The 24,145-nt window shown below is 34.4% G+C and overlaps 1 protein-coding gene across 1 annotated transcript in view; it reads left to right on the top strand.

Moving 5' to 3' along the window:
* The first annotated feature begins 8,419 nt into the window (after window positions 1-8,419).
* Window positions 8,420-24,145, top strand: part of LOC126755983 (putative fatty acyl-CoA reductase CG8303) — a 55,248-nt gene continuing 39,522 nt past the window's right edge. The window contains exons 1-2 of the mRNA XM_050468745.1: window positions 8,420-8,519; window positions 10,055-10,172. The gene's annotated coding sequence lies outside the window, so the exon portion shown is untranslated. The remainder of the gene's footprint in view (window positions 8,520-10,054; window positions 10,173-24,145) is intronic.

The following is a 24,145-nucleotide window of genomic DNA, read 5'->3' as shown; positions in this document are numbered from 1 at the left end:
TACGAAGCGCTAGTCGCCACCGCTGTCGTCGACCTCGTCTCACCTTAAGGTTGAGTCAGCGAAACGTGTTGGCTGCGTGTGCACCTGCGGTTTTGGCTTTGCGTGTGACAATTAGTCAATTGTCATTGCACGAATTAGTTGGTATGCAAATTTTGCGTGAATATGCCGAGAGCGATCGCGTGTGTCAAACGCACAAAAGTATGAAATAACAACACACATATCCATACACACCACGGCATAATAGTTTGGAGAGTCGGTGACATCGCTGTCAGCCTGTAGGCGATGCCAAATTGTGGATTGGCGGCTTTGGGGGGCGGTAGTAGTGTGTCGGAAGGTCGTTTTGTTGCAGCGCATGCGTTGTGTTGAAAGAGCGGCGCCGCTACCCGGCGTGGCAGCTATGCCTTGGTATGGTGCCACATGATGATGTACGAACGAGCCTGCCTATGTGTGTATGTGGAGTTCGCAATTATTTCTTTATGAGCGTTTGCGCTTGGTATTCGTTTGTTTAGTAGCAGACCTCGTGCTCTTACGTTCGCTCATTGATTTGTTCGTTTATTCGCCAATCTTTGCTGACTCTCACGCAGGCATTGTTTGGCACATATTTGCGGTTTGTCATCGGTCATCGTTGTCAGCGGCTTTCACGCCTAAATGGTGCTGCCAGATTGCTCGAGATTAAATATATATCATATTATTTTTAAGTTATTTACGTTTTATATTTACATATATATGTATATTAATTTAGAGATAGAGAAAAAATGCATCCTATAGAAAGGAAGAATATACCAGCTTCTGTAAAATTTATTTATAAGCAAAAATAGACCTGAAAAGTACTTCATTATTTTTCCAATATATGGCTATACTAATCTGTATCTCGCCTTTTAGAGAGTGATCCATTTCAAGGTTCACTAATTAAAGAAAAAACTCAGAAACTTCAAGTTTAAACAAGCATGAATCGAAGCAGGATTGTCCGCATAGGCTTTAGACTTTAGATATTTTCACAGGTTCACAGGAAAATATCTAACCGCATGATATCACACGATCTTGGTAGCCAATCTACCGAGCCAAAACGTGAAATTATCTGCTCACCGAAGTATTCTCTCAAAAAAACCATTGAATGAATGTCTGGGAAGTGGCATCGTCTTGTTGAAACCAAATGTCGCCAAGATCTTGAGCTTAAATTTCAGGCATCAAATAGTCGGTTATCTTGCGCGAAAACGGTACCCCTTGACGGTTACGTTCTCACCTGCATTGTTTTTGAAGAAATATTAACCAATGATACCACCGGACCACAAGACTTACCGAACCGTTGTTGGCAGCTCTTGAATATCTTCAGATTGCTCTTCGATCCAAAAGCGGCAATTTTTCTATTTTACATACCCATTGAGCTAGAAATGGGCCTCATCGTTGAACAAAATTTGGCTCGAAAACGTTGGATCTTCGTGGCACTTTCCAAGAGCCCGTAGATTGAAGCGATGTCGCTTCTGAAGGTCGAGCGGCTTCAGTTCTTGCACGCATTGAATTTAAGATCTCAACGTAACTAAGACTAGTCTTTCCATACGCCAGTCCAAGTTTCTGCGAAAGACGCCGAAGCGACTATCCATGGTCTTCGTGTACACTCTCAGCTACGGTTGCTATATTTTCTTCACTGCGTGCTGGACTAGATCTATTCGGTTCAATATGAGTCTCAAGATGGGTGATAGCGTTGCGAATAGTACGCTCAGTAGGCCGATTATTTGGACCATAATTTGAATGATTTGTAAGCATTGTTCAGGCGTAAGTCTTTCCATGATCAGCTTGACACGACTCACGCGTGATCTATCCAAAAAATACTATTGAAAAAAGTGCCTCCACGTGGATTACCCGTTACTAAAATGCATTTAGTACTATTTAACTAAGACTGTGAAAAAAAGAAGCTAGATGTGTGGGTGCCACACGAGTTAACGCGTAAAAACCTTTCTGGATCGAAATTCCATCTGAATCTGAATCGCAACCAAGTCGACTCATTTCTTAAGAACGTAGTTACTGGTGTCGTACGGAATTTAAAAGTTGTTTAGCCGAATGTCACTTATCAAATCACTCTTTGGTATTAGCAAACTCAAAGTACTTTTCATGAACCAAGAAATCGGCTTTTGTGAATGCATATATCCTGTTCCTTTCGTGCTCGCTATGCTGACATAGACAGTGATAATACAGCTGGAAGAAGAAAATTTACTCGTGAACGTTTGACTCCCCTGTAAACGTATCATTGGGGAAAGCAGTAACCATTTCATCATTAGCCTCGAGTTAATAGAACCCTTCAAGATTGACAACAAACATATATTACAAAAACTAAAAGATATTAGTTCAATGAGTTACTCAGTAAAAATTAGTTAAGATACTCATGTTCCTATCCCAAATTTTTCATAAAATAATCACCTTCATTTATTTAAGCACTTCCTCTGTAAATATAAAGTCACGGCTAACATTGAGCGGAAGTGTACATAACCTCTAGACGATTATAGCTGCACTTAGTAAGCCACAATTAGCCTACTTAGGTGCTATTTCCGCAAAGCTTATATAATATCGTTAGCGGCGTAGTCAGCATGCAGTGAAGACGCACTAGCAAATTCACTGCTAATCCAAAGTATGATAAAAGCTTTAGCAGCTTCTATTCAAAACACATCTTCTACATACAGTAAGCAGAGAATGTTAATCAATATTGAATATATTAGCAAAAAATGTTATGAATATGTTAAAAAATATTCATTAACATTCTCTGCTGTTAGCGCAATTATGTTACGAGTATTCTAACAGTGACGATGCTCTAATGCAGACACCGCAACGTCACTGACATACATACTACAATTATGAACTACTCTTGCATATTATAATAATATATGACCTTAAAACAAAAACAAAAGCTAATTATAAATAAAAGCGTGCAGTTATGCTTATTAACATATGTATGTTTACGCACACATTTATTCCGCTTTTGAATACGTTTAGTTGTTGCAAGTGATTGATTGACTTTTCCATTGAGTCTATTAATATTTCTGTGTCATCTGCTTATCTTTTGCTAACTTTTTGATATTTTTTGCAACCTTTTTTAGCATTATTTTACTGTTTATACGTTTGAATATTTTTTAATGATGGATGTTTGTACGTCTGTTTTACAGTCATGTATTTCAGTTAAATTGAAAAACAAATTGATAATTTTAATATTACTATATATGTATGAAGGCAGTTTTCCAAAAAAAAAATTAAAATATAAATAAGATAAGTTTACCATGGCCTTTAAGTCATGTCCGATTGATGCACTTAATATGCTCCTGCATTAACTTCCCATAGACGTTTTCATATTGAAAGTAGCGGCATTTTTTTTAAGGATTAAATAGATAGGTAGTTGGAAGGGGAAGAGTTATAGACAAAGCGATATTCCGAACCAACTCAAATCAAATTTAAATATTCCAGACTACATCCACCCAAGTTTGGATTTTCAGTAGTTACTGCCTGGTGAGATTACCCTCTAGTAGTGATTGGAAAACAGGTAAAATAGAGGAGGAGGATGGCATCTCGATGAGTCCAAAGGACTTCGAAGATATAATAGGAAATCTTTTCTCTCTTTTCAACTACACTTAGCCATAATTTGAGTTCCCGGTCACAGGAACATTTTCGGCAGCGTAAAAGCAGTCAAACTAGCCAAACCTCTCTAGACAAATTCGGAACAGAGATAATAACTACTGCGTAACTATGGGTGGATACAAAAAAAACTGCTAACACATATATATAAGCAGATAAGCCAGGCGACTATATAACTAATTTCAGCGTAAGCAACAATTGTAGGAAAGCTTTGAGCTCAATTTCAAGTCACCTGCACTTGTCTATAATTTGAGTTCTCGGCCACTGGAACATTTTTGGCAACGAAAGCAGAGATAATACCGTACCCGCTAGAAACGAGGCTTACCATTTGGAGAATAAGCGTTAAAAATTGTCTCGAAACAAAAATAGAGCAACTGCATAAAATAGTAAGGAAACGATGCTAGATATGGCCAAAATATACGAACGACAAGAACTAAAATTCAACTATTAAATAAGATCGACAAAAAAATTACGTATATATAGTCGTTTCACAGAGGGCAAACAAATGGAACACAATTATGAAAAGATGAGAGAACTTAAAAGTCCTACTTAGAACAAATTTCTACTCGACAATTATAAACAATCAAAACAATGCAGCAGAACCTGCTCAAGAAATAAAGAAGGTATCAAGGAATACGATCCATTTTAACTACCTTCCTTTGTCAAGTTTCATCAACTCTATCACCAATGTCGCTTTTCACTTGCCTACTGTGAATTAGATACCCCTAACCTCCTCCGTCGCCATGACCAATTTGATCGGATTATCGAAACTTTAAACTACCGGCCATAAAACGTATTGTCCAGACTTGGCCCAATGTTACTTCTACTTATTTTCAAGAGTGACACAAAAATTTAATTGAGTTGGTTTATAAAATATAAAACTCAACTTTATAGATCCGCCACACTTCATCCGATCTTCAAAATAGTCAAAATAGTTTATATACTTGGAATGCGTTATAGACATCGGGGTTGTTTTCAATTTATGAATCATTCCACCTTGGCTACTAAAACGTGTTTCCCGGAACGGGTACTGGCGTCTATCGCACTGAAAATATTGTAACTAGACATAAATACAAGTGTTGGTAAAGCCCCATTAACTAGGCTGTATTAGATAGATAGACAATAATTGATGTTTTGTACTGCGACCTATGGTCTATTGTGTCCTCCCCTATATCACATATGGTCACAAAGTCGAAAAAGGTGGTGTTATTCCTATTCACGTAGATGGATCCTAGGTCCTTGAACATGCGCCTACAAATTGCTAGACAATCTAAAATCTGGTGTTCTGGAGTTCCCTGGTCCATGTCACAATACCAGTAGTTTGCGCAAAGGACGATGCCCATGTTGGACAAATGTTTATTGACGCAGCAGTGCCCAAACAGAGCGCGACGAGGTGTCGGCATTTCTCTCGGTAGAGGTTGATTATATCTCTAAACTTTTCCAAGTTGTAACCTCCCAGTAGTAGCTTATCGTGGCGCTTTCCTCTTGCCTTCTGCCCGTGCCGTTCTCTTCCCGCTCTCTCCCGCGTGCGGAGCAACTCCTTTATGGTGTGAGACCCCACCACAATACATGGTTCTGGCCGTATCATCCTGGAAAATTGCAGCTGAACGAGCTTATGCGTCGTCCAGCTCATTGCCGGCTACCCCTTTATGTCCCAGCATTTGACGTCATAGGCTGAAATCGCTCTTAGTGCCGCTTGACTACCGCTGAGTATAGCGATACGTTGGTTGCGATGGAGATTGATTTCAAGACTATATTATCTTGAACGAAAAGAATGTGATATTGATCTTCTCTGCCAAGTTTCCGATGCTTAATTTACAATTCTCGGTTGAAATTTCATACATTTTCTCAAACTTTTCGAACTTTCCTATATCTTCGATTACAACAAAATTAATTATATTCACAACATGTGGCAGACCCTTTTTTTAATGTTCGCTTTTTTAATGATATGACATTATTTGAATATTATCACCAAAGAAAATCAAAAACCTTCAAAAATAATTCAGTCCAGCGTGCTCTTTCGGGGCGCAACTCTATGTGTCACCGCATGACCATTAACGCCCATGTAATTTCCGCAACCACTTAACGGGTAAGCACCGGCTTAAATAAAATAAAAAATATGTCTTTTCTTTGTGTACCTTGATTCCATCTTATTTTTCATTTCGTTTCGCAAACTCTTATCATTAAGAGTTATTATGCAAAGCAAATGAACCGTTAAAGCGCTTTCATTGCAAATGCGTGAAACTGCAAGCAAAGCAAAAACAAAATTTGTAATTTTGGACATAAAAATTTCAATAATCAAAGAAACTAAAATAATATAGCCATTAATTATATATTTACCCCCCGCCTGGGTTCATAACCCGTTCATAAAGTTGACGCAGAAGCAAATTTTTTCAGACGTCACTTTACTAGCAAACCATTAATGTCATAACCTAAAAAGAGCTGTTAACTAAATGTAATTGGCTGGAAATATTGACGCTGAAATCCATTAGTTTGCCAAAACTTGCAAAAAGGAGTGAAGTCTGAGAAATTATGCAATGTACATAAAATAGAAAATACTAAACGAAGATTGCGTAAGTAACGCTTAATGATCATTGTTAACACCAATTTATTTTTATCGAAGCATGTGTTTTTAGGTTGGACGGCACTTGGTGATCGCACTGCCAAATGCAGTTTTTTAAAACCATAAAAAAAGAACTCTTGTAATTCCAACTTATATGTATGTTATAGCAAACAAAACGCCTTATGGCCTATAAAAGTTTAATCAAGCGTTTAATTTCTATTCCCACCAGTTCGGTGAAACAGCTTCTACAGATGGGGTCCGGTAAGGTTCTCAACCTTACGGAATGGACGGCGATAGGGTAATTGGTTAGAACTCCCACAACTAGGGAGGGGAAAGCCTTACTGAGGAAAAAGAGCTCACTTGATCTCTTGCTAACATATATTCGGCCTAAAGTTCTTGCGAAAGCGCAAGAACCGATTCTAGCCCAGCGCTGGCCAAATTCTCGCGGAGCCCTGCTGTTCAGAAGGTACAAGAAGAGGGGAGCACAAACCCGTTTTCATTCTACTGATAGTAGAGTTAGGGAACCGCAGTGAATAAATATCTATTTATCAAAATTAAATATAACTGAACTCTCTCTTCTTCTTTATTGGCGTGGACATCGCTTACGCGGTTATAGCCGAGTTTGCAACAGTGCCACTCGTTCTTCCTTTCCGCTTTTTGGCGCCAGTACTGATTCAAATACTTTCAGAGCTGAAGTGTTTTCATCCATTCGAACGACATGACCTAGCCAGCGTAACTGCTGTCTTTTAATTCGCTGAACTATGTCAATGACTTTGTACAACTCGTGCAGCTCATCGTTGCTCGATAGGGAGTCGCTTTGTCTGCAACCTCGTTTGCTACAAATTAATGATTTCTTGCCTTTCCCATCAAACACTTTGCAAAATCTTCTTGGTCGTCAATTCTGGCTTAGTCACCACTTACGTCGGCTCCCAGCGATCCAATTACAACAATTTTAGCTTGACGTTGTCATAAGTGACCCACTTTTCAGCCCCAGTAACCTTCATCTTCACAGTTTATTGTGATTCAGCACCGATTCACAATTGGTAATTTCCTTATTCCTCATTAAATGTTTCATAACGGTTTTTTTTTACCATCTTCAACTCTTGGGCTATCATGATGGTCAAGCTCCACTCCATTTTCTAGGATGGTGTATCTTTTATATCACATAACTGTCTTTTGAGTTCGAAGTCTTTTCTTTCTAATTTTTGTTTGTACGCCAACTATATATAGAAATGCCATTCATGGAGATATCTCGTTAAATAAAAAAGTTTTCCAATAACTATTTTTAACAGACGTACAAAAATTTGACTTAAAATATTTTATCCAATTAAGTAATTTTTTTTTAATACATACATATATTTTTTTAGTTAAAATTTCAGTTAAAATCAGGCTTAAATTACTCTATAAAAATAACAGCTGTTATTTACATTACTCCACAGTGGCCCCTGCTATCAACAGTTACGTATTTTCAACGTACTCTAAGCAACTAACAGCGCGCTGTTAATTAATAGTGTCACTCGTGAACCACCCACGATACTCGTTAACAGTGTGCAAACGATCTAATTTATTCACAGCTTGATACATTGTAATATAAGCACAAAAATACCGTTACTGCTGTTAACATGTCCACTGTTTCGTTTGCATGTTTTAACGCTGCTGCATACAGCATAACTGTTAGCAACTGCTAGCACTGAATGGCACTGCTGTTAATCGCACCTACAGCGACTGCGCACGCTTTGGCTTTAACCCGTTCGTGAGCGAGGAAATGATATTGAAACCGGCAGTGCTTTAGCTTACAGCCTAACAGTCTAGCGGGTTGTTGTATTATTGGTAATTGTTTGGTTTCGATTTCGACTTCGGCAAAATGTTAAGCGAACGCCAGCGACGCGTCGAGCCGGTGCAGCGCTGCTCAGTATGACTGAGCTAATTTTTCAAATACTCTTACCACCACTTCTTGAAGCTTTTGCGCTGACGCTATGTATTTTGCATTCATTTATTTGTTCACAATATTATTTTAAATATTTTTCTTCTTCTTTTTGCCGACCATTCCTCGCTTTACTGCGCTGTTTTCGGCTGTTATTTATTCTGCTATCGTGCTATGATGGTACGGTGCTATTTTACTTGTTGTATTTGCTATTTTTGTTGTTGTTGGTGCTGCCTTTCTGCTACCTGTTAGCAGCTTGCGCGTTTGCGACTTCAGTTTCGCCGATTTGAGTTTTTACTGAAACATTTCTTACGGCGATCAGTCACAATCCAACGTGCGGTGGTTAAGGCTGCTCTTCGGAGCACAAGCAATCGAGCATACTCAAATCGTGAAAAATCTATTGAATACAAATTGGTAATTGAAAAACAGCCACAAGCAAAAGTTTATGCCCTAAAGGAAATGTTTTAGCAAATGCAAATAAAACGATTTCGAATTCACTTAAATAAATCGCAAAGTGTTTTTAACGTGTGTCATCGAGTTTTTTCGCGTGGTTTCGGCTAAAAGCGCAGTGTATTGCCAAACTATTTGACGTAGAGCGACGCATGAGAGCAAAGCTATACATTTTTTTCCATAATATTTCCAATTTCTGCAAATACGACAAACGCAAAATCGCGAGAATATTACGGAGCATAGTCGGGACTTCGAAAAAAACGTGTTAAAGGAACAATAAATAGAATTTTTGAGATTTTGTGCTGCATGATATTGACTTTAATTCGCCAATGTTGTCAAATTTTACAAATATTTTTCATATAAACATAAAAAACTCATTTTACACAGCGAAAACTATTTTTGAAAAAATAAAAAAAAAATTATTTTTGAAAAAATAAAAAAAAAAAATTTTGAAAAAAATTAAAAAATATTAAAAGTTTCGCATATTTTATTGCAACCATTTCAAAATTAAAAATATAAACCTAAAAAACATTTTACACAGCGAAAATAATTTTTGAAAAATTAAAAATATGTATTATTTGAAAATATAAAAAAAATTTAATTTTGAAAAAATTAAAAAAGCATCAAAAATTTCGAATATTTTATGTGATAATTTTTAAATTTAAAATATAAAGCTAAAAAATAAATTTTACACAGCAAAAATCAGTTTCGAAAAAATTCAAAAAATAATTATTTTTGAAAAAAAATAAAAAGTATTAAAAAACTCGAATATTTTGTAGCAACAATTTTAGAATTCAAAATATAAAACTAAAAAAAAAATTTACAAAGTATAATAACTTCTTAAAATTTGAAAAACAAATTATTTTTGGAAAAAAAAGTAATAAGTATTAAAAATTTCGACTAATTGAGGGCAACAATTTTAAAATTAAAAATAGAAACCTAAAAAAAAATATTTCGCACAGTAAATTTATTGCTGAAAATTTAAGAAACAAAAACTATTTTTGAAAAAAGTAAAAAATATTAAAAATTTCGAATTTTTCTGAAAAATTAAAAACAAAATATTTAAAAAAAAGTATTAAAAAATTCGAATATTTTATGGTAACAATGTCAAAATTTTTATTTATTTTTTAATTTTTTTTAAATATTTTTGTTTTTATTTTTTTCATACTTTTTTTTTAATTTTTATTTTTTTTAACCTTTTTAAATTTTTTTTAAACTTTCACATAATATTTTAAGTAAATATTTCTTCTATTTATATTCCATTCAAATAAAAATTGTCGCTCTTTAAAAGCTAAATAAACCAAAAATTTGTCACATCTACAACAATCACTTAATTATATAATGCAGCTAATTGAAACTTAACAAATTGAAAACAAAATAAACAGCGAATAACTCCAAAGCGGAAATATCTGCAAATACTCGTGCGCACTCAATTCAACTGCATGTTGTGTTGTTGTTGTATTTTTAGTATTGTTTTTTTTTTTCTCTTTTCGCCAAAGGTTCCACAAAAATAAAAACGCAAAACAACTAAGCAGGAAAATAAAAGAAAACTTGGAAAAACAATTCGCTTCATATCCAAAACCTCTCTGGTCGCTGCCTGTTAACGAGCGTTGCTTGGTGAGTTTTTCCAATATTTTTTCTTCAACTACCATATTTTGTTATTAACCCATTAGTGCAGGTCGTGACTATAAAATGCTTGCATTTGGAGGAAAAACGTATTTTTGAGCGTTAAATTTCGGAAATATTTTAAATGAAATCAAGTAAAATTTTCATGAGACTTTGAAAGCCAAAAATTTACTGCTTGTGCTTGATATACATATCAAAGCAAACAAAATTAAAGGCCAAGTAAAAAATTTTGAATATTTTCGAACTTAACAAATATCTGCAAACCTGTTTGAAGTAGATTTTTTAAAAATTTACTCAATCTCGTGTTTTTTCTTAATTTTTCTCAATTTAGAGTTTTTCCTATTTTTTTTTTTAAATAAGTTTTGAAGGAGATTTTCTGAAATTTTTTTGATTTTTGTGATTTTTCGTTTTTTTTTTTTGAAAATATGTTTTGAAGGAGTTTTTTTAAAATGTTTCTCAATTTTCTTACAACTACAGCTTTACAATTTTTTTTAGGAATTTTGAAAAAAAAATTTAAAAAATTTTATGTAGGATTTTTTCATATAACATAAACGATACAAAAATTATAGAAAAATCTCATTACGTCAAAATATTATTTTTATTATACAAATAACATATAATAATTTTAAATATTTTATATGAAGAAAAAGCTTTTTGTGTTTCAATACCAAATCAAGACCAGTGCAGAAGCTTCTAAAAGTAAAGAAATTCATAGTAGCTGAAACCGATTTCAAAAGAAAGATAAAATATCAAAACCTAAAGGAAACATTTAAATATTTTAAACCAAGTTTCCTCCTTTTCCACTTAAAAAACTTCCGGAACTCCGTGAAAATGTTTTTGTGTTTCAATACCAAATTTAAACCAGTGCTAAAGCTTTTGAAAGTGAAAGAAATTTACAGTAGTTGAGATTCATTGTAAGAGAAAGATGAAATATCGAAAATTAAAGGAAAAGAATTTACGAGCGATATGTGGTCGGGCAGAGAAAAGGGAGTGCCGAGATTGATTTATAAGAGTTAACAACGGTTTAACGCGATTTCCGCCAAAACTAAGAGTCGTATACAAAAAAGTTATGTGGCAATGTTGTAGCTAATGCAAATAACTATAACTTTTGCGTACAGACTTTTTTTACATAACCTCTAAATTTATGTGAAAAAATCAAATATTCGAGTTTTTGGGTTTTCTATCTTTATTTTTCCCAAAAAAAAAAATTTAACGAAATTTGTGTCTTTTAATTCGTTTTTTCTTGTACAATTTTTTTTACGAAATTTGTGTTTTTTCGGTTTTTTTTTATACCAAACACATAGAATTTTGTTTAATTATTAAAAATATACAAGAGGAAAGCATATTTCGCCTTAAAATCGAAAAAAAAACAATTTTCAATCAAAAATTCTCAGCTAACAATATTACTCGTAGACAAAATATTTCTTTTTATAAGAGAATATATTTAGCAAACCAATATCTGATGGTATAATTTTTAAATAGAAATATCTATAGCTATATATCTATGTGTTTTGTATACAAATTTCTATATTTTTATTCAATGGCATAATTTTTATACCTTTGGGTATAATTTTATTAGTTTGAAAGAAATAAAATGTTATTCTTTTAATTATTTATTTCAGAGTTAAAAAATCTATATTTCAAATATTTTTTATTAAACCAAAACGCTAAAAAACATATTTTATAGTTTTTATAACTGAAAAAAACTTATATAAAATATTAAAAAATATAATGCATAAAAATATAAATACATAAAAATAATAAAGCAAAAAAGTTTATAAAAAATAATATATAAAAAGTAAATACAAATAATTTACATACGTCAAAATAGTAAACAAATAATGAAACAAAAAAAAATATTATATAAAAAGTAGATATAAATATTTTAAATATATCAAAATATTTTTTTTTATATGAAATATATATTTAAATATTTTTTATTACACCAAAACCCCATAAAACTAATATTTTACAAGTTTTATAACGGAAAAGAAAAATAAAATTATAGAAAATATTGAATATGCATAAAAAATATACATATGTATGTATATAAAAATATATAAAAATAATAAAACAAAAAAATATGGAAAATATAATATAAAAGATAGCTAGCTATAAATATTTTTAATATAAAAAAAAATATATATTTTTTATTTATATGCGAAATATATTTCATATATGTATATACATATTTTTTGGTACATCAAAATGCCATAAAAAATTGTACAATTTTTCTAACTGAAAAAAAAAAAACAAAAATATTTTTTTTTTTATAATTTTTCCAACCGCAAACAAACGTAAAAACAACTTAAAATAAAAGCATTTACTATTCTTATACTTTTTGCTAACATTAAACATGTCCAGTAAGGAAGTAATATGCGCCTAAGCGCTAACATTTCCCTAATCAAGCGCCTAACTGGGTTAAAAAATGAGATTTTTCTTTGCCATGTGCAGCTACTATTTTGCAGCTTTTCCGCTTTGCAGCCGCTTTAACATTCTGCTCGCATACACATTATTATTAGCCATTGCGCATTTTGTTTTTGTTGGGAAATTCGTGCGCGCTCAGTTGGGTTTTTCGCCGCATCGGCTGTTTTTCCAGCCAACCGCGGCAATAAGCGACATTGCTTGGCTTTTATCTTCCACTTATTAATTTTCTTGTTGTTGTTGTTATGCTATTTTTTAGTGCTGACTTCTTGGAAGTTGTTTTGTTTGTTGTTTACTTATTTTTGCTGTAATTTTTGCTTTTCCACCGCTTTTGTGGAACACTCTTTGGCTGAGTTTTCAATTTGGCATTGTAAGGCGAGTTTTTTTTCTTGCGCTTTATTTGCTTACGTTGTCGCATTACTTATGCATGCCTGTGTGTGTGTGTGTTTGTTGTTTATTTTTTGTTTTTGTTGTTGCTGGTTTTTTTGGCTTCTGTCAATGTTGACTGAAATCACTTACATTTTCATGCTGCAGTTTTGAAGGTTTATTTACAGTTCATTCATTACATACATCGCATACTCGCATGCACACACACACACACATGCATACAAACACATTTCCGTGCATTAAGCCACTCCGGTTAGCGCAGAATTTGGTGAGCGCTCACAAGTTCTTTATTAACTGCGTTTACACTTCAAGTTCGTCTAATAAACAAGTCAAACAGAAATTTTCCGCTAGTGATACGGTGTTTAGAACAAGTTCAAAAGTGTGCGCGTGTGTGTATATAATTTTATTGATTATGTAATGATCGCTGCAGACTAGTAGAACATGCTGTTGGCTCAAGTTTGGTAATATATTTTTCGGTTTCTAATGGCTCGAGAACAACATTCTAATTTTATAGATTTTCCGCTAAAAGTTATGCATATCTATAGATATATATATATAACTTATATATGTATGTATGTGGCTTTATATATTTTTCAATTGAGCATTTGAAGTTCTAAGCGGTATATGGCATATATTGAAGATAAAAAGTGCATTATTATATGTTGTTTACTCGAGCACAGAGTTCAAGTAGCCTGAATAGCCCCATACAACAGCGGATTTCTTCTTCTTTATTGTCGTAGACATCGCTTACGCGGTTATAGCTATGTTTACAACAGAGCGCCAGTCGTTCTTACTTTTTCCAAGTGTATACAGGTCCTTATCCATTTGGTCTTTCCAACGGAGTGGAGGTCTTCCTCTGCTTCCCCCGGCGGGTACTGCATTTGATAACCTCAGAACTGGAGTATTTTCATACATCCGGATATCATGAACTAGCCAGCCTTCTGCTGTCTCTTAATTCGCTGAACTCGACAACTCATAACGGCATCTCATCAGGCGTTCTAGATTGAATTTCGACGCTGACGTTGTTGTTGGTGTAAACGCTGGTTCCAAGCCAAGCGAGTTTATGTACGACTTCGATATTATGACTGTCAACAGCGAAGTGGGAGCCAAGTCGCGATGCGATGACTCCTTGTTTGATGACCTCGTTCACTACCACACTCACTTGCTTCGCTTCCATATTCAGTATGGGGAAAGCAGGTGTTGAGGCCAATGTTATCAATATCATCGGCTTACGCCAGCAGCTAAACACTCTTATAGAAGATTGTACCTTCTTTATACAGATCTGCAGCTAGAATTATTTGCTCCAGGAGTAGCTTGAACGAGTCGCGCGATAGATATACTCGCTTTGTCTGAAACCTTGTTTGGTGGCGAACGGCTCGGAGAGGTTCTCCCCGATCCTGATGAAGCTTTTGGTATTTCCCAAGGTCAGTTTACACAGCCGTATTAGTTTGCGGGGCTACCAAATTCAAATATCGCGGCATAAAGGCAACTCCTTTTCGTGTTGTCACGTTGACCACGTACAGCCTTTTGACTGAAATCGGCTATAGTACGCTGATTGCTGTCTTTGAGCTTCTCAAGTTTTGCTGGTGGGTTGGCGTAAGCTTTTCATTCAGCATACTCCCAGAGAAAATAAGCTAGAGGCGTTAATTTGCAAGATCTTATTTTATTGGACCATTTCTCAAAATTAACGAGTCCCCAAACTTTACAAGTCATGTTTCCAAGATTAGACGTGAAATATGAGGCGGCTCACAGTATTGTTGGAAATAGAGATGAACCGCGTCGATTTCGTCAAATTCCGGGGAAAAAAGTCAGTCAATCAATCGTGTTATAACGTTCGCTATTGATGGTAACGTCATTTTCTGCCTCATTTCGAACGAGAAATACCCGATGATGCCCCATACCACAGTCCGCACCAAACGGTGAATTTTTGGCGATTAAACTACGTTTCCTAAACCACGCGAAGAGCTGGTCTAAACTGTATTCTAAGAGAACGTGAATTTGCTTAACAATCTTGGACAATTTCCAAACGTTGTACCAAAGTGCTTACTGACAAACTTTGTCAAAATCACGTCAACTTTATTGGTAGACACTGTAGTAACGAAAGGTAAAGCATTGTATGAGGAGTCTTATTAAACATTTTTAGGTTAGGTTAGGACAGTTTTTGTTTTTAGCGATACCAGAAGGAGTTCAGTTACTAGGTCCAAGAAAAATTGTCATTTTTTAAGATGCCTACGCTTGACATGAATTTTAACAGACTCTGTGGCCTTCTGCAGTATATCATACCGTGGGGACCCCAGATGCTTACAGCGTAGTTTTACAAATTCGGGAAAAGCGCACAAAAGATGCTCCATTGTTTCCCGATGTCTTGCTCTTGACATTTCCTGCAGTCTTCTTGATCTGAAAATACTTTTTAAAAAAATTAAAAACAATATCTTCACTTTGAAAGTGGAAAGCACAAACATTTAAGAATAACAGCTTCAATTAGTTAGAAATTTATATCTTAGCCCTCAATACAAATTCTTACACACTGTCTCAATGTCGATGTCTTTGAGAAGCAAAATGCTGGAGACTGGAAATAACATCTTTTGCCAACGTTTATTACGTTTTTCTTTTAACCAGCGGTATCTTAACCGTATGATAATACCCCATGGTAAATATAATAACTTAACCACCACATAACTCGTTTATTGTGAATATTCAGTTTACGAACGAAGTGCCCAAAAGCTGTATTGTGAATACACAACATTTGCATATCAGTTCCTTTGAGTCAACAATTGCATAAACAAAGGTTGAATTCAATTAATAGCTAAACTGCTAGCAAATGAACGTAAACCGGATATGGCGAGAAGCAAGTTTTAATCAAATAATATCTAGTCTCGACATTTGCCGGAATTCTTGTGATATTATATTTATGAAGAGACTCTTGAGGCATGCTTATGAAGCGCAACTTTGCTTCCGATGCTTTCGATTACTAAATAGTTTTACGCTTATTTCCAAAATATATTTTTGACCACAAAATATTGCTAATGACCCAGAAAAAGAAAACCACAAAAAAATTATAAATTAAAACAAACCTTAAAAAAATTCAAAAAACTAAAATACAAAAAATATTAAAAAAAAAATAAAAAAAATTTTTAAATTAAAAAAATAAAAAAAAATTTTTGAAATAAAAATAATAAATTTTTTTTTTTATTTTTTTAATTTTAAATAAAAAAAAATTTTATACAAAATAACGAAAATTTGTCTGCCAAGTTCAAGTATGCATACATTTTAAACTAAAGCAAATTCTGCAACAACTCGTTAAAAAAATTCAAAAAACTAAAATACAAAAAATATTTAAAAAAATATTAAAAAAATTTTTTTTTAAAAAATAAAAATTTTTTTTTTAAATAAAATAAAAAAAATAATTTTTTTTTTAAAAAATTTAATTTATTAAAAAAAAAAAAGTTATACAAAATAACAAAAATTTGTCTGCCAAATTCAAGCGTACATTTTAAGCTTAAGCAAATTCTGCAACAACTCGTTGACTTCCTCAACGCCGACAAGCAATAATGAATAGTTACTGCGACTTGTCAATGATTTTTTCAAAGCTAATTTTACTGCAAAGCATTTTGAAATTCCACACAAAAAATCAAAAGCAACGAAATGAATTGAAAACACAGAGAAAAATACGCACAAAAGCCACATGCAAATTTTTGTTGTTTTTATTTTATTTTATTTTTACGAAACCGAAAACAAATTGTGAAGACAGTGGTGGTGTGGCTGCAAAGAACTAAGGCTGAAAGGCTTAGAAATGAAAACAAAAAAAAATACAAATAATAAAAATAAAAATAAAAATAAAAAAATATATATATGTACATATGTATGTATATAATATATATACAAATTTAAAAATAATAAAAACATATATATACATATATGTATATACATATATATACAAATTTGACAATAAAAAAAATATAAATTGTTTGTCTATGAAGCTGCGCTGTAGCTAAGAAGCTGCTTTGAATATCAATAAGTTATTGCGCAAGTGAAACGTACGATGTCGACACAGTCATACACAATATATACATACATATATACATACATATGTATATGTATAATTTATATGTACGCATATAATATATACATATTCAAGATACTTAAGTAGTATATTTTTCATATGCCAAAATGGCGGTATTGTGCCAAAACAAAACAGATTTTTACATATAAGCATTCATATACATACATACATACATACACACACACACAAACACACCTTATATTCTCAGCTGTCAACATACATACAACATCGGCATAGCAAGTGTCAAGCGCTTAATTACTGCGTCTTTGTCTCGGCCATTTGAGAAGGAAGTCGCTTCCGAAGGCACTTTGCCCGCTCGTGCGCTTATGCACTTCCTTTTCTCACCTTCAGCGCTGATTAGTGGCTGTCAGAAAAGGTTTTTTCGAATTAGCATTTAATTTAGTTATGCGAAGATTCTAACTTGGCATACTAAATGGCTCAGACAAATGTTAATTCTTGAGTGTCAGCGCCGTTTTAATTCGTTATCTGTATTTCCGACTTAATTGCGTTTCAATAAAACTAGCTTCACTCAATTTAACTTTTTTGTGTGCTATTTAGAGTTGCATTATGTTTCGAAAAACAGTAATGAATAGTGTGAAGCTTAGAAATTATAATATTTTGTATATATGCTTTTGATTGGCTTGCTTTCAAATTAAATTTTTCTATCTTACTCTTCACAGTTGCATTTTTTATAGCATAAAAAGGTATAAAAAGATATTTGTTCTGATATTAATTGTTCATTGATGTAAACCATAGTGATTCGATCTGAGCAGTATATTCGGAAACTGTAGCCATGCATTTTCTTCCATGCAAGCACTTGATTCCGATCGTTAACTTTGTATAGTATGTAGCTATATATATATCTTGGGTAGTAATCCAAGCCGAATTTTGTGCAGATATCAAATGTCAAATATAAAAGTTTTCCATACAAGAACTTAATTTTGATAAGTTTTTGTGAGCTGTATGCTTTAGTGGTCCGATATCGACGGTTCTGAAAAGTGAGCGGCTTCTTGAACAGAAAGAAAGTGTGCAAAATTTCAAAGCTATACCTCAAAAACCCAGGAGTTAGTTCGCGTATATACAGACAACTATATAAGTACATATTTTTTAGGGCCACATGGCAAACTTCATATAGTATACCCTGTTCAGTGCATAAAAAGAAGCAATTCAACATGATACACTGATTATAGCGACTCTCCGGCTTTTCAGTAAAATTTTTTTGTACAATTTGTACTTTATATCAAAACAGACCTCGATTTCGGCGTTCACATCTTCATTCAACCATAATTTCTTTCTAGCCATCATTTCTTTGCGATCTGATAACAGGAAATAGTCGCTGAGGACCAGATCTGTAGAATACGGTGGATGCGAAAGCAATTCAAAGCCCAATAAATGAATTTCTGCCATCGTTTTCATTGACCTGTGACACGATGAATTGTCTTAATGAAACATCACTTGCTTTTTCTTCAAATGCGGCCGTTTTTCGGCGATTTCGTCCTTCAAATGGTTCAAGAACGCTATGTAGTAATCGCTGTTGATGGTCGTTCCTTTTCCAAGGTTGTCAATAAAAATTATTCTATGCGCATCGCAAAATGCAAACGGCATAACCTTACCAGGCGACTGTTGCGTTTTTTCACGCTTTGTAGCGGGTTCATCGTGTGCAGTCCACTCGGATGACTGTCGATTGGACTTCGGAGTAAAATGATGAAGCCATATTTCATTCATTGTCACATATCGATGCAAAAACTCGGGTTTATTACGCTTGAACATATCCAAAACACTGTTCCGAATCATCAACTCGTCGTTGTTTTGGTCAAAAGTGCGCTCGCGCGGCACCCACTTTGCCCTGAGCTTTCTTATACCCAAATATTCGTAAATAATATGGTGTATACGTTCAGTTGATATCTTTAGAGTGTCTGCTATCTGGCACAACTTCACTTTACGGTCACCCAAAATTATCTTGTGGACTTTTATGATGTTTTCTTCGGCAACAGTCTATTTAGGTTGTCACTGCCTTCACTGTCCTCAGGTCTCATTTCGCCTCGTCCAAGCTTAGCAAACCACTTTTCCACGGTTGATTTTCATGGTGCAGCATCCTAATAATGTTGATCAATCCAAAACTTGTATTTAACACTATTTTTTCCCCCAAAAAGCAATACTTTATTAATACAAGAAATTCCTATTTATCCGTTTTTTTCACAAGAACAAAAGTTGTTTCACTCTAAAATGGTATAATTCACAAACTAATGATCCGACCACTGTTAAATTTATACACGTGCCTTTTGGGGGTTAGTGCCAACTAAATTTTGTATGGATTTATTTCTAGTAGCGCCATCTATGTGTCTTCTCAATTGACCTGTTATAGTTGGTTTAAAGCAATCTGTAAATCGAAAAAATTTGTGTACAAAGTTCCAATTTCTTCGAGTTTCTACGAGTTTTCCGTATGAAACGGTAAAAAAACGTTCGAGTTCCACGAAACGCCAATTCATGATCGAAAAGTGACTTTCAACCAGCATATGCTCCAAAACCTCTATTATCAATATTTGCAGATTCGATGACAATCAATATCGATGGATGTTGGCTACTATAAAAAGTACACCAAGTCCTCACTGTTACTACTTACAGCAAGATGGCCCGCCATATGCCACTGCGACAAATAGTCTCTTTGTACAGGATTTAATTGCTCAATTAACCGACATTCGCAATTAAAGCGTTCTACATAAATTTCATTTACCATGGAAAATAAAAATCTTTTGTTACTACATTAATTCTTAATTAATTTCAAATCGAGTTGAAACTGGAATGAACTCTGCGGGTTGTTGTCCAGGCTGTAACTTTGGTTGTGGGCATTGATAAAATAGTAATCAGCTGATGAATTTTAATCATTAGAAAAAATGCATATTGAATAAGATAACCAAGTATAATCTATAGTATCGTTAAACGAATAACCGGCTGTGCGAAGTGTAATAACTGGTTTCTCATATCTTAATGTAGACTATAAAACTACTAGGTTTCTGAAACAAAAATTTCCTAAACGTTCTATGTTCAAAAAGGTGTCATTGGCATGACTTGCTTAACTTGACTGACCTCTTTTGATGCAATTTTTTGAAAAGTAAGTTGTAATGCCAACAATCATTGGACCATTCACGAACTCAAGGCAAACCTTACTGCCGAAATATCTGCTTTAACGCTCAGAAAGCTCGAGAAGAACTGGACGCTGCAGCAAAAGAAGCTTTAAATAAATTTTTTATGGAAAAATAGCAGTACAAATATTGAAATCATAAAAAATATAAAAGTCACTTATCTTATTTAAATTAATTTAATGTTTGCTTACCAACATGACATACGGCATACCCTCTATATCTACTCAGCAAGTGCAATTCTAATACTCTCATCTAATGCGACACTGCGAGCTGTTTTTCTCCAGTTTCTTAAGTTTAAGGTTCCAATCTTGAAATTTTCAGCGTCTCATTCATGTACAGATAACGGTTTTTATGAGAACCTGCATGCTGTTTGTGTGATTTACATTTAACTCACTCGTTTTCGTTGACCGCCAAGTACAATCACGTGTAATCTGTGTGTAATTAGTGTAATTAAGTCAATGAAACTTTTCTTACTATCAACTCATTCACATTTTTGCATCTTCACCCGCTCGGCATACAAAGAGCAACCTGAAAATTTTTGTCAATGCAAAAATTTGCGCGCAAAATCATTTCGAGACAACATTGCTTACCGAGATGCGACGAAGAGTGCCAGCTACGGAGCGCACTTGGACGTCGGTTCTGTCACATTGGACATTGTACTTGCAGTACTTGCACTTACAACGGTTGATTATGTCGAATGTAAACAAATAAATCAAAATACTTATGTGTGCATGTGTTGGTGTATAAGCTTGCCAGATTTAAATAAATATTTGAAATGAGGAAATGCATTTAGCGCAAATGATTTGTGCGCATATTTGCATAACTAATTAGTGGGAATACCACGATGCTGCTGTCACATTTAATGCCAACGCTTACGTATTTGCCCACATAGGAAGCTCATGTCTACTCGCGTGAAGTACTACGAAGGTGTGTATGCGCCTCAGGCGTGAAGAGTAAAAAAAAAAAATATTTGACACTAAAACTATTTGCTGTTCGTCGCTTGTCGTTACAAAAGTTAACTGCCTACTTAAAATGCTGTTAATTTTATTTATTTAATTAATAACAGTATATAATATAATATATAATATATCTACATATATTTGCGCAATGCGGCTGCCACGAAAATTTACTATATCGATGAAAATATTAAAATAATAATACTTACTGAACGTCGAAGACCCTATAAAGTACTATACTATATACATATGTATATTAGGGTGATTCAAAAAAATTTTTTTTTTTTTTTTTCAATTGGTACTCGCAAAAATAGGTTCCTATACACCTCTAAGAAAGCCTCTCCAAATATGAGTTTTTAATTATAACGGGAAGGTCCTCCGCCTAACGGTTTTCTATTTTTTCTTATTATCAGATAGAAAAATTTATATCTCGCTTCCAACTACTTGAAAAAATATCTTGTTAATTAGGTTTTGTAGGAAATTGAATGCTCTAAAATATGGTCTCTTATGATTTTTTCGTAAACCCAACCATTTAAAAGATATTAACGGTTGAAATTTGACTATTTTTGGAAAAAAATTTTATTTCTTATGAATTTTATAACTCAATGAAAAAAACCATGTGCAGTAGTACTTTCATTTATGAGATATCTATCTAAAGTTTTACACACTCACCAAGAAACTTGTCGGAACTGCTGATCTATAGCATATAAAGCGTGAATCATTTTAAGGTTTCCTGCTCTTTTAACGAAAAAACACAGAAACTTCAAATTTAATGGGGAATGTTTATTATCATTCTAAGGAACATTCTTTGGCATTTATTTTATGAAGATTATCTCTTTCAAATTTTGGCCACGGCTTCGTCTCAGATGGCCTATCCGTTGATTTCAATTTTCGATGACTCGTTCGATCATTTCAACTGGAAACTGGCAAATGATACGCATGATGTTTTGCTCCAAATCCTAAATCGAAGCGGGATTGTCCGCATAGACTTTAGACAGGCATCAAATAGTCGGTCATCATGGCGGCATAACGCTCATTTTTGAAGAAATATAGACCGATGATTCCACTGGCCCACCAAACCACATCAAAACGTTATATTTCTGGATGAAATGGTAGCTCTAGAATCTTTTCGAGTTGCTCTTCGACCCAAATGCGGCAATTTTGCTTGAATAACATTGCCCATTGAGCAAGAAATGGGCCTCATTGCCGAGCGAAATAATGTCGCTTTGTCGAGCGGCTTTACTTCTTGCACAAGCTGTATTTTGTATGCTTTCAATTTAAGGTCTCGACATAAAATTCGGCAAGTCGTTCCATACGTCGGTCCGAGTTACTGCGGACGGCGCCAAATAGACTCTCCACGGCCTTCGTGAACCCTCTTCACTGCGTTCTGGAGGAGGACATTCACACCGCTGGAAAGACCAGGTGGAGAAGGACCTGGCTTCGCTTGGAATCTCCAATTGGCGCCAAAAAGTGAAAAGGAAGAACGACTAGTGCGCTGTTGTAAACTCGGAAGAAGAAGTCTGTGTATGGATTACTATTTCTGGATCTATTTAATAAGTTCTTGGTCATCTCTGCTTCGTTATATGCTGTTTGTTATTGATTTGAATCGGTTCTGCGCAAAATGCATATAAAGCTCTCTTTTGTTGGTTTCCAGCGGGTCTGATATTAAAGTCGCCTGGTATTCCTCTAAAGAGACGTGTTTGTTTTGATGACTCATCTGCTTTGCGTTGTCCAAAACGTTCTTGTGACAGGGAACCCAAATTATGGAGTTCACCTGAAAGTGAGCTTAAAACCTTCTGCAATTGTTGACTACGCTGGAATTAATCTGTGGCGTTGAAAGGACAGCAGTGCCGCTTGGCTATGCTCCCGTTATTAATCAATTGAGCTCCACACACCTTTTTTTATACCTAGTACTTCTGTTTGAAAAATGCTGGCTGAACTTCGTAACCGAAAAAAGAGAGGGAGATGTCAATATCATTGAAGTATACCTCGGCTTCTTCTCCGTAATCTACTTTAGATGCCTAGGTAAATAAATAGGTAGTCTCCTCTCGTCCGATTGAATCTCTTATCGGTATAAAATATCGAGAACTTAGAAAATGTCGAAAGGAACAAGCGGCTGGTGCGATCCTTGAAAGAAAGTTGTGTCCCATTTCTCGAAGTGAACATCCATGAAGTGATTCGTATATTTCGTATTCGTATCTTTTGAACACAAGGAGACCAATTTTCTCCGGATTCAAGCCCAGACCCACTTGCGATACTCAATTTTTGACTATATTGAGAGTGGTGTTCGTAATACAGCTAGTGGTATATAGACACCTTCCCGTTATAAAGATGGTAATATTGTCTGCATATGACACCATCTTAAAGGCTTTGCCATCTAAGTTCCTTAACAGTTTATTCACCACTAGTGTCCCTATGTCCATCCCCCGAAGTGTCTCTACAAATGTTCAAAAAAGGCTCGTGTCGTGTGTCTGGTGTTTTTTTTTTGGTTATCGAGATCAAGAGGCTACTGTTCCAACTTTGTACAGCAGTATGAACACCTATTGACCCGGTAATATACAGAACAGAGTCTATGGTTTACTGATCAGACTGTTGTGTATGCGTGTTGCGCTTTGGACAAGCTTTAAGGAGATTTTCTCTAACGGTTTCAGCAGGAAGGAAGTTAAATTTAGATTTAGAGAATAGGCCCATCAAGTAGTAGGTTGTTTCTACTCGTACGTCCTTGAGTATGACTCTAGCTTTTCTTCATGAGTCCAGCACTTAGCTAAACTTCAGGCATCGGATAAACAAAGCGCATTTTGCAGCACTGTTGAAATGATTCTATCCGTACCGGATATTTGTTTGATTCGAAAAAATGAATTGTCTATTCTATTTTATAATCCGTACAGAAGTATTCGGTAAAGTTTACTTATACATATATACTACAAAGTTTCTAATCATACTGCTGAAGCTTATAAATATCTTATTGTGGACTGTGTACTGTAATATTCT

This window comes from Bactrocera neohumeralis, chromosome 4, assembly GCF_024586455.1.
Source record: "Bactrocera neohumeralis isolate Rockhampton chromosome 4, APGP_CSIRO_Bneo_wtdbg2-racon-allhic-juicebox.fasta_v2, whole genome shotgun sequence".
Classification (NCBI taxonomy): domain Eukaryota; kingdom Metazoa; phylum Arthropoda; class Insecta; order Diptera; family Tephritidae; genus Bactrocera; species Bactrocera neohumeralis.
This window is presented reverse-complemented; position numbering and strand designations above follow the sequence as displayed.